At 37.6% G+C, this 12,432-nt stretch overlaps 1 long non-coding RNA gene across 4 annotated transcripts in view; it reads left to right on the top strand.

The window, feature by feature from the left end:
• The window catches only part of LOC118147258 (uncharacterized), a 100,594-nt gene that overhangs the window by 64,032 nt on the left and 24,130 nt on the right, over positions 1 to 12,432 (top strand). For all 4 annotated transcript variants that reach the window (XR_004733463.3, XR_008476248.2, XR_013526066.1 and 1 more), the window contains 2 exons: positions 1,659 to 1,761; positions 10,091 to 10,237. This is a non-coding gene — a long non-coding RNA (uncharacterized LOC118147258). The remainder of the gene's footprint in view (positions 1 to 1,658; positions 1,762 to 10,090; positions 10,238 to 12,432) is intronic.

Genomic DNA, 12,432 nt, shown 5'->3' with positions numbered 1-12,432 from the left:
CCTCTTTCAGAGGGTCAGGGGAAAAGAGAATCCTACTTACCATGGGAATTCACTAGTTTTCTCCTTTTCTGACGAGAACTACACTGCCATCTGCCTGAAGCCTTGTTCTGTCATTCATTTAGTATCACTGTGGCCAAGTCCCCACTGCTGCTTAGACCTCTCCGGATATGCTCATCTGCCCAGATCAGGGCAGTTCCGGCACTTTCTGATTAATCCTATGCCTGGCTCAGACTGCTTGGCATCCAAGCTTCCTCCTCTTGTTACAAGTATGCTTTGCAGCCAAGCCTAGCGATGTAAAACATGAGCTGAAAAAGGAGCACTGTAACTGAAAAAACACAGTGTCAAAGAAATCCATCAAGTCCAGCTTTTAGATCTGGGTTTGTAGGTAAGATTAGGGTGAGAAGAGCCTGCTATAGAAGAGTCAGGTATTAGATAAGAAATTATACGCATCTTAGGCTTTATATTGTTTCCTTAACATTGATGGCATGCTATTAATTATGCAGAGATGCAAGTTAATATCATTGTCATGTTATGCTTTGATTTGTTTCTTTTCATTGTATCATTCCGTTCTTCTGCCTTTTAGGGATATGCTATCCTCCAGTCTGAACAGTGACCATGTTTTCTTCCTAAAATTTATGTTGACAAAACATAGCTTCCAATTTTCTTCACAATTGTATGTTTTGTAATTTTGCACAGAAATATATATACATGTAAGTATAAAATACAACCTCTATATTTAGAGAAATATGTATACCTTTGTGTGAGTGTATATGTATATATTCTTAACAGCTAGTTTCGGCTGTTAAGAAAAGAATTATATCTTTTTAGAAATATACTTTGATCATCCTCTTGGGAATAGAGAATGAGATCCTCAGGATTTGTTCTTTAGACTCTAAGGCCACAAACACAATAGGTAAATTGTTCTGTATAGTAAAGAACATGGACCTAATGGAGAATGGTCAAAAAAAAAAAAAAAAAAGAGGAAAAAAGGAACAGAGGATAGAGCCGGAGAGGTTTAACTTGTACAACAGAATAGACCTGAACTTCTAGAAATTATTGCTTGCTTTTCTCTTACGTACATCTCTCTTTTGTCCCACTCTTCAGTATTCTACACATATCTTTGTGTTCTGTGAGCATTTTTATAATTGCCTGTTTTCTTAGTTTTGTAAAAATTAAGGATACACAGATACAGGCTCCTCCTTCTTTTCACTGCCTAAATATCTTTACCATCACTTGGTCCTTTGATTCCTAGCTTCAAGGTTCCATTCAGCATGGAATCTGGCAGCTGCTTAGGGGGCTACTGCACATCTCTGGTCACTTAGGTGGACAGTGGCAGATCGCTCAGACCGAGGCATGAGTCCTACCAGTGAAGTTCTGCCTTCGGGTGTTCTTACAGACTCCAGGTCTGGTTTTTCTTAGTGTAAAAGGAAAAAAAAACATGAATAAATGAAATAGATACTTCTTTTCTCCAAAACAATAAATCAAACTGGTCATTTGATTCAAATTCCTGCTTAGTATGCATATGCTGTTTGTATGTTTCTGACTGTGAAGATAAAGGCTCTGCAAAGAATCCTAGCCATCTTTACTCAGTGCCTTTCTCTATGATGCAACAGATAAGTAGAACTGCCAGTACTTACTGTTCTTTATTTCCTGTGCAGCTCCCTCTGCCTTGCTTTTCTGGGACCCCAAAACATTCCTGTTGTGAAAACTGCAAGAAAAAACCCTGGCTCTGCCAAACAGAATTCAACCAAGGACCTCAAGGTGTGTGTGCTTTGGGGAAGATTTAAGAAGGGAAGAAGGTTTTCAAACACCCAAGCTTGCCTCTGTCAGCAGTATGGAAGGGGGATTTCCAGAGCCGAAGCTCCCAAACTCGGGGAGTTTGAAAAGCTTTCATTTGTTAAAGTACAGATTCTCTGGGCTCCTCACTCACATTCTGACTTAGAGTATCTAGGGCCTGAATTTAAATACCTGAATCAATAAAAGCTCCTTAGATGGTTCTGAGTCTATCCGGGTTTGGGGAATGAAGTTAGGAATATTCTTAATCATTGGCATTTAACAACAGTGTTCCTAGAAAGAGTCCCAGAGAAAATCCCATATCCCAGTGGTGATTTTTTTTTTTTTTTTTTTTTGGTCTCAAAGCACACACAGAAATTGAGTTATCTTACCTCTGCTCCAATCCCTTTAAAGAGACATTCTTTATAATAACCACTGGGTTTCCCAGTGAGTACTTGCAATAAATGTATACCTTAACTATTCAATAAATGTATAAAGTTTATTTCATGATGAGAACATGGCCATTTTTAAATTATCTATTTATGGGCTTAATAAAATCTTAAAAGAGGAAACCCTGAATGAACCTGGTTGCTAATTTCAGTCATGAATCCAGTGCCCAAGAGAACAGATAAGAAAGAATCCCACTTGCACAGAGCATGTTCCTGTCTGGAGCAATAACAGATTAGAAATTTGCTGCCCAGGATGTGCAAATTTATGCTGTCGCAACAACTCATGAGATTTCAATAGATTAAAACTGAAAGTGTTTGTTTCTTGTTTATGCTATATGACCATTACATGTCATTTGGGACTCTTTTCTTCACAGTCGCCCTGAGACCCAGGCTAAGTGAATAGCCATCATCTTGAACATTGTCAGTTTTTATCCAAGAGGAAAAAAATTCTGGAAAATATCTCATAGCAACAAGTATCCCCCAATCCCAACTCATGAGCTAAGCTACTTGTGTGGCTTTGCTATATCACAAGGGAGCCAGGAAATACAATCCTAGCAGTTTATTAGAAGGAGAAAGACCTAGGAATATTCTGTGAGTGGTATCAATGATAAGCAGAGTTATTCTTCATACACTTAAAATAATCTGTTCTTTAAACCATGCTCTTGAGTCAGACCAATCTGGACCAAAAATGCCCTTTACTCCTTTGCCGAGTAGTATTTCACAGTTTTCTTAATTCTCTGAGTCTGAATGGCCTCATCTATGAAATGGAGATAATAAACCTTTAGCCACTCAGGCTTGCTGTAAGGATTAAATAATTTTTTCAAAAATGCAAAGGGCTTGGCACAATGCACACTGAATGTTTGCAAATGTTGTTTGCAGATGTTGCCATTACTATAGAGGAGGAACTGGTCTTGCATAGTAAGAAGTGGGTCTTGCATAGCAGACATCATAGCAGTCTTTCGTAGCAGAAGCTGGGTTGGGCATGGAAAAGAAAGTTTTGTCAGAGGGAGAATGAGACATTATTCTTCTGTAACGGAAAATTCCTGTGATGGGCTGTTACAGGGCTGTCTCAAGTTATCTTCCACATGCAATGTCCAGGAAGTGAAAAATAAACCACCTTTTGGATGACTTGGAAGAAGACTGCCAATTGATTTACCTTTTTAGTTGCAAATGCTGTCCTAATCCATAAGGGTTTCTGTTCTAAGATTCGATGATTCTCTTCTAAGTTCAACTTTCCCTTTCATTTACTCTCCCTCTTCCTATGCAGATTCCTTGGCGCTTTTCTTCTGTTCACCCTTTGCGGCCACTGCCTCAGTGAGACAGTTGCTGAACCTTTTCATGGTGTTTTTAGCCCAGAAAAGGAACAAATTTGTGCTGGACTCTGTTCACATCTTCAAGGAAGGAATGCCCCTTGCTCATCTTTGTTCCTCCAATGCAATCCTGAGCCAGGATCAAAGGAAATGTCCAGGTGTTTGAACAAACAAATGAATAAATGTGGTTCCTATTTTATTTACAACTTTCTTTTTGTTCTAAAAAAGACAAAAACCTTCAATCAAATAAATAATTATGCTGAGAGTAATTAAGGCACAAAAGATATAGTTGACTGATTTGATAGAAGTTAGCCAATTCCTAGCTGTCACTTGACTTCTGTTTACCAACTAAATCATGCCTGTCCTTCAGTCTATGTTCAAGCCAAATATACCTCCACTAGCATCCTCAAGTTACTTAAATAGGACATCAGAGCAAAAGGATCACAAAAACTTGATTAACTTCTTGAATTGGACTTTCAATGCTCCCTATGGGTTGCTGATGTATTGCTTGGATTTCTTTTTCTGAAACCAAAGCCCTCCAGGTAAAATACAATTGAAATCATGCTGTTATGACTAGCAATCCCTTTGTCTCTGAGAAGTCACCTAAAAATGAGCACTGGACAGCAGCGCACAAAAAAGGCACAAGGGAGATGACAAACAATATAAATCAAAGGCAGAGCAGATGGCAGGAGCAGCTGTGGCCTGACAGCTGCACTCAGAATATAGTGTCCTTCTTCCCCACGTAGTCTGTGTCAGCTCCTGTGACTCTGGGAAAGGAGCAGATCAGAGTTCACTCCATCTCAGAGAAGCTGGTGCACATTAATGCCCTTACTAAGCTTTCTCCCTGAAATAGCTCATTTGCATAGCTACTGATCCTGCACTGGAGTTTTGTGGATCCAAACTTTATTTTTTCTTCTCACTCTTTCTTCTGCAATAAACTAGAATTAAAATGGGATATTACTAACTGGATATTTCCAAACATCTGGATAACTGGGTTTACACAGATGAACTAGTTTTTCCAGTAAAACTTTAAAAAATTATATTTATTGGAATTTTTTTCTGGTTATAAAAGTAATACTCAGTTTTATAAAAAATTGGAATCTTTTAAGAAGCATAAACATTTTTGAATTCAGTGACAAACATTGAAAACCATTTGATTTATTTCTCTCACCTTCTATGATTTTATGTGTAAAGTGTTAGGAATATTCTAGCCTTAAATATTCTCATAAATATATTTTTATTATGTCTTCTATTTATTCAGGTTAAAGTCACAGGATTAGAATTATTGGCTCTAAAGATAAAAACCTATCTTAGATTTCTAATATCTATTGACAAGCTCTCTTTCAGAAGATTTGTTAAAAAATATTGTCCAGAAGTAAATTCAGATATATTCAGGTTATCATTTCCTTGATAACTTTGAATACAATGTGTGTGTTATCTTTATCAATTTGCTAGGTAAAGAATAAAATAACATTGTTTTAACTTCTCTATCATTGCTAGTTTTGAACTAATAACTGTGTGTGTGTGTGTGTGTGTGTGTGTGTGTGGAGTCTCACTCTGTAGCCCAAGCTGGAGTGCAGTGGCATTATCTTAGCTCACTGAAACTTCCGCCTCCCAGGCTCAAGCGATTCTTGTGTTTCAACCTCCTGAGTAGCTGGGAATATAGGCAAGTGACATCATACTTGGCTATTTTTTTTTTTTTTTTTTTGTATTTTAGTAGAGATGGGGTTTACTGTGCTGGCCAGGCTGGTCTCAGACTCCTGAGCTCAGGCAATTGGCTTGCCTTGGCCTCCCAAACGGCTAGGATTACAGGTGTGAGCCACGGTGACCGGTCAGCTAGTTTTAAACTAATAATTCAGCATACTATTTATTTTATTTTGTTTAATTTTCCTTAAAAATGTTTATATATTTCTCTCCAATGGAATTATAAATGCCTGGATGTTAGGGCTTACATAATTCTTTCTATATTTTTACCTTACTCTCTACCACACTGCCATTAAACTTACATGCATCTTACTTAAATATTATTAAATGAATTTTGTAGACATAGTTGATCTTAAATTATTAGCTGTAACACTAGTGAGAAGATTTCAAAAAGCTCCCAATATGGTAGAATAATATTTCTGAGGACATTATAACATCTTTTGACAAAGACAATTTTAAAATGAAGATAATAATTGTAATGCTAATTACAATAAAAAACAGTTATGTAAAGCAAACCAGATAATATTAGTGAAAAAATGATCTAGAAAAAGTCACCATAGTATAGAAATGAAATAACTGTATTCAAAAGATAGCGTTAACAATTTATCATATCCATTAATGAAAGGCTGTATGAAGATAACCTTTCTAATTTCAGTTTCTTCATCTGTCATCCATTATACTTTACAAACTTTAAAGTCTAGAATATTTGTTCCCAAGTTTAATAATAAACTTCATAAAAGGGAAAAATGCAGTGTTACTATGTATATGCTCTCAAGTTTTGTTATTTTTAATTCTGACAAAATTTGAATTGGCGGTTTCCAATAATAAATCCAAAATACTGAAGCCTATTAAGAACCAAAGCCCAGACCAGGCATGGGGGCTCATGTCTGTAATCCCAGCACTTTGGGAGGCCGAAGCAGGCAGATCCTGAGGTCAAGAGTTCGAGACCAGCCTGGCCAAATGGTAAAACCCCTTCTCTACTAAAAACTACGAAAATTAGCTGGGTGCAGTGGCAGGTGCCTATAATCCCAGCTACTTGGGAGGCTGAGGCAGGAGAATCGCTTGAACCCAGGTGGCAGAGGTAGCAGTAAGCCAAGATCTTGCCACTGCACTCCAGCCTGGGCAACAGAGTGAGATTGCATTTCCAAAAAAAAAAAAAAAAGCCAGGAGTGGTGAAACATGTCTGTAATCCCGACTACTTGGGAGGATGAGGCAGGAGAATCACTGAAACCCAGGAGGTAGAGATTGCAGTGAGCTGAGATCACACCATTGCACTCCAGTCAGGGTAACAAAAGTGAAACTGTGTAAAAGAAAGAAAGAAAGAGAGAGAGAGAGAAAGGAAGAAAGGGAGGGAGGGAGGGAGGGAAGGAGGAAGGAAGGAAACAGGAAGGAAGGAAGGAAGGAAGGAAGGAAGGAAGGAAGGAAGGAAGGAAGGAAGGAAGGAAGGAAGGAGAAAAGAAGGCCAAAGGAAAATACAATTTGGCAAATAAAAAGAAGCCAAGGACATACACAGTAATGTACACCAAAAGTATGTATACAATTGTTAAAACTGGGTTACTTTGAGCTTGAACTTGAATTAAGAGCTTTATAGTAGACTACAAAGAAAAGCAAGAAAACTGAAAGTTACAAAACTTAAAATCCAAAAAGTAAAAGGTGCTCAGGAAAAATAGTTGTCTCTGCCTCCTCTACTAACCCCTACCTCAACTGTAGCATTTACGTCTCAGAGAAATTTTTACCCAGGATTATGATATGAGACAATTTGTGAATTCATAACAATATCCTTAATATCAAACTTAATGGAAATTAGCAATTTTCATAACCTGAGCACATAAGGCTAAAAAAAATTCATGAATACAATTCTAGGGGAAACTAAAGAACACAGTTTAAGTCCCTAGATTTTAAATTTGTTTGGTCTTGGAGTGAAATTCAGATGACCTAAACTAGTTCTACATATTTTTCCGAGGGGAAAAAAACCACTGGGCTTTTACTCCTCAAAGCCCAGTAGTAGATTTGGGTGACCACTAGGAAATTGTGGATTTTAAAAGCACTCTGGGGAAGCCTAATGCACCTTTCCAGCTGAAAGCCATGCTTTAGAGAAATGAATAAATTGTCAATCTTTAAGGAATCAATGAAGACTATTATCTTACAAAATTAGAATTTCTCCAAATTATAATTCCTGCTATTCCTATTAGCCCAAATATCTTTTCCAACTAACACCAAGTTCTTTACAATTGAGATTACAAGGAATCTATAAGGTAGGTAAGTAGGGAGAAAAGGTGAGAGAGTCAAAATAGAAAGGGTGATAGAATAGACAAGAAAATCTTGCCACATAAAAAGTGTTTGCTGGAACTTCTATTATGCAGCTGAATACTCTGAGTGATGACAGGAGGTGACACAATCCAGGGAGTCAAATGAAAGTGAGCTTCATGAATAAACATGCTAAAACTGGGTACCTGGATACTCTCTGAGTACTTGGGAGAGAAGGAGGACAATAAAGGGCTCACTTTGAGAAGGAGCCTCACCCTTGGGGCAGTCAAAGACATGTACAGAATAAAGCAGCTATCCAAAATGGTGGCTTTGCTCATCCTCAGTATCTTTCCTAGGAGATAGGGCAGAGATGATTTATGGCCCTTCAGTGTCTAGCACAGAATTGAATCCTCAGTTCTGGATTAGCTTTGTCTACCTCTAACCCTAGACTCTGCTCGGAGAGACTTCTGAGCATCTTACCACTGCAGAGGTCATTTAACTAGAAGATCCCAATAGAATTGACTTTGGCCTTTGGCAACGTAGAGACTTCAGTCTGTATTCCAGGACCTCTTGAGCTATCTTTCCTTTTCTCTCCTCTTTACCCAGATTTTTTTCAGTCATCACAAGTCTAAAAGGGTGAGCAGAACTCTAGTGGTAGGAGGAATGAAAAGATTAGAGATCAATGGAGATGTTTTACGACCTAAAAAAAAAAAAAGCCCTTTTATTTTTCTGTGTCTTTTTTTAATGGTCTATAAATCCTGAACTCTGGCAGTCTGCAGTATTTATTGAAACTGTGTGTGTGTGTGTGTGTGTGTGTGTGTGTGTGTGTCTGTGTGTGTGAGAGAGAGAGAGAGGTGTGTGTGTGTGTGAGAGAGAGAGAGAGAGAGAGAGTCTGTGTGTGTGTCTGTGTGTAAGTAGGTAGATATGTACATGAAATTAAACTTTTTGCTGTCTCATGAGTTAACTTTATATATGCTCTGAGTACAGAAACTGATAAAATTCCTAGTTTGGCAAATATTTCCCCATAATAACTTAACAGGCCAAGACTAGAATACTCTGTATCTTATTTTCATATCTAATCCTATTTTATTTTCCAAACCATTAGCAAACATCATCTCATTAATTCCAAAAATAATTATTCTCATTCCATCTTTTTCATATATGAAGAACTACAATCTATCTTTTTTCCTCTCTTTAATTACACATGCAGATATCTAGAGTAACAACACTAGTGATAAATGTATAGTGAACTCTACCCACTGGCAAGTAATGGTATTTCGTTTGAAGTTATGATAAAAAAAGAGGAAGCTAAATATGTACAGATACTATATCAAAATAATGGAGTGCCTTCCGATATGCATTTCTTATTTGTGCATGATGATTTAACAAATGCAAATTCTGGCTCCAGGCTCCACAATGTTCACAAAAGATATTTGTTCATAAATGCCACAGCAGCAGTTCATCCAGAGGCTGGGATTGGTATCTGCTTGAATCTTCATTTTCACATTTCATAAGATCTAAATATCTAGGTCCAAACTTGAGCCAGAATTGTGAATGGTGGTTTTCTGCTTTCTTACTTACTCTCCTTCAGTCTCAAAGCATATATACTATTCCTAGGGAGATCAAGGTCCCCTCAACTGTGTTAATGAGGTATTTGGGTCTTCACACTCTCCTAACATTTTTCCCTTTGCTAAATTCTGGCTTGAGAGACTCTCATTCTATTTTTAAACCACCTATTTAAAGCCTGATCTTGATTTTTTAAATATGATGAAACATAAACAAAAGGGGCTTCAAATATATCTATTAATTTCTTCAAATTGTGTGCACTCTCATTGAGCCAACATATATCAAGGCCTCCTATGAGAATTTTGTTTTACTTGGAATTAGAGCATCTGCTCCTGTTTAGCTACAGTCCACATAAAAGCACTGAGTGATATGTCTGGTATCTGCATAGCTAAAGAAAAGGAATTTTGGAAAATGGAGAGATGCTCCCAAAAGCACAGTAACAATATAACAGCAACAGGCACATTTCCACTGCATTAGAAGGGGAGCTTGGCCGCAAAGAACATTTGATGTGACAGCCATATAGATAAAATGCTTTCAAAAAGTTTTACCCAACTTCAAGGTACTGTATTTATATCATTGTGAAATGTGTTTTCTCTCTCCCTAAATGCATCTTAATAAGCCATTACAGGTCTATTTTTGGTCTCAGTTGTCCTTTCCAATAGACCATCTGTTAGAAAGACAGTGTAGGAAGTGCAGGTTTGCAGAATGTGTTTGAGTAGCTTTGCCTCAGACAAGCCAACTGACCTTGAGCCACTTAGTTTTTTGGTGATTTTTTTTATTTTACAGAGCAGCTAGAAAAGTGACTAAGAGGACTGGTATTGGAGGTAGAAAAACTGGTTGTTGAAATATCTTTGTGGGGAAGAAGTGGATTAAGGGAAAGTCTCATCAGGGGGAAAAATGGCTCCAAAGGGAACAGAATATAAGTGCATCTCTGTATGCAAGGAGAGATAATGGCAAGATTGACAGAGAGATGCAATTGTTTTGTAGAAACATGATAAAATAATTAAATTCATTAAAATTGTTATGCTTCAAATGTTTCAGATGTTATGCTGAGTATTACATTGAAATAAGGAAGAATAATATTTATCTATTTAACTCGTTATGATGAATGCAACCCCATAAATGCTGTAGATGGAAGATTATTGAAGGATGGAGAAGGGAACAATTTAATTTGCCGAGAGTTTTAAGGTGGGTTGAAAAATCTCAGAAAAGACTCATGAAGAAGTTGGCATGATGAAGATGGATGTTGAGTGGAATTTTAACAGATAATTAAGTTGTGAAAAGCAGTAACAAGGCATTCACACACACAGTAATAATGATAATAATAATAATAGCAACCAGGAATGCTAGTGGCATCTTGTGGATAGAGGCCAGGGCTGCTGCTAAACTTTCTGCTTTGCACAGAGCAGTCCCCCATAACCAGGAATTATCCAGAACAAAATGTCAATAGTGCTGAGGTTGAAAAAATTCTGCTGCAAATTATAGCTTCTAACCTAAGGGCGTCACTAATATGTTTTGAATGAGGGATATAAAAGGTTATTCTGGCCATCACATGGTAAACTGACTGAGTCAAAGAGAGGGCAGGATAAGAGAAGACAATTAGAAGCAACAGCAGTAGTTTAAGTGATAGATAATGGTGGTTTGAGCTATGACTGTGACAGTGGAGATAGAGAAAAGTGGACATAATCAGTACATGTTCTGAAGGCTACGAACAGGGGGTGGCAATAGCTGTAAAGAGATGAGTAAGGAAAGGATGGATGGATCCGTAGATTATGCTGCTAAGTGGATGGGAGAAGTTTGAGACACACATAGGGAATAAAACTTCATTTGGGATAGTTTATGTCTGAAATTCCTTTTACATGCCAGATATAGGTAAGAGGGGAGATGGAGGCAGCAAACCACATTGCCATGCATATACCTATGCAACAATCCTGCATGTTCTGCACATGTACCCCAGAACCTAAAGTGCAATAATATATATATACACATATATATACATATACATATACATATAAGATACAGATATATAAGATACAGATTTCAAGTGTTACATACATGAGTCAGGAGTTCTGGAAAGAGCTGTGGGATGGAGATAAACATTGGAAGGCAACAGACAAAGACATAATATTTAAATGTATGGAAATGAATGACATGAATTTAAGAAAGCAGGAAGCTTTGGAAGAGGCCTACAGACTGAACCCTACAAAATAGGGCTTCTCTCTCCCAACATTAGGCATTGGGTGAAAGAAAAACAGACAAAGAAGAAAGAAGCATCACTGCCAGAGGAGAAAGAAAAAACAGGAGACTGTGGCTTCATGGAGCCCAAGGGCAGTTAGTCTAAGAAAGGAGAAAATGGCAAGTTGCCCCAAATGCTCCGGGGACCTAGGGACTAGCAGGACTGAGAAAAGTCTATTGAATTTGGCAAGGAAGAGGGTCACTGGCAACATACACATATATATTTTAAAAAGGAGGTTAAGTGCAAAACACAGATCAGAGTGGGTGGAAGATGAATGGAAGGTGTCAGTAGTGAATGTTACCTTATCCCTGTGATACCGTCAAACAGCAAAGGATAAGAAATCCTCACACCCTTTGTGTTCCAGAAAATGGCTTACTACAAAGAACCACCCTTTTCCATGAGACTAAGCTAACATTCATGGTTTAACATAATTCCACGTATTTATTTTTACCTTTATTGTCTGGGCTTTTGGAGTTATATCCAAAAATATCATTGCCCAGATCAATGTCATGGAGCTTTTTCCCTATGTCTTTTTATGCTACTTGCACAGCAAAGGAAAAAATCAGCAGAGTGATGAGACAACATACAGGATGGGAACAAACATTTGCAAACTATACATTTCATAAGTGGTTAATATCTAAAGTATGTAAGGTACTCAATTCAATAGCAAGAAAACATATAACTTGATTTATAAATGGGCAAAACAAATAGACATTTCTCAAAAAAAAAAAAAGACATACAAATGGCCAACGGGTGAGACGTTGACCACCACCTGTGGAGGTCTGGTCTGCAGAGCCTGACTCAACAATGGATGAATGAATGCACTCTCACACCGTTACAGTAGTTCAAGTGGACTAGCAATGGATGTTGGCTGCTTTCAGAGGGTGAAATGGACCAAGACTCCCTCTCCATCATTACATTTATTCAGTATGAATTTTAAAACAGAGGTTCTAAGTCAACACACTGTGGATAATTAACATGATTAAAAGAGTGTTTTTACGAATGATAAAAGCTTTAGGTTCCAGGTTCAGCGTAAACACTATTAACAGGTAATTCCGTTTGATCTCCACCTGAGAGATCCATCCAGCGCAAAGTTTACAAAAGTAAACAGAGTATACACAAAGGGATGTGGGGTAAACAGACTTAA

Source organism: Callithrix jacchus, chromosome 14 (genome assembly GCF_049354715.1).
Source record: "Callithrix jacchus isolate 240 chromosome 14, calJac240_pri, whole genome shotgun sequence".
NCBI lineage: Eukaryota > Metazoa > Chordata > Mammalia > Primates > Cebidae > Callithrix > Callithrix jacchus.
This window is presented reverse-complemented; position numbering and strand designations above follow the sequence as displayed.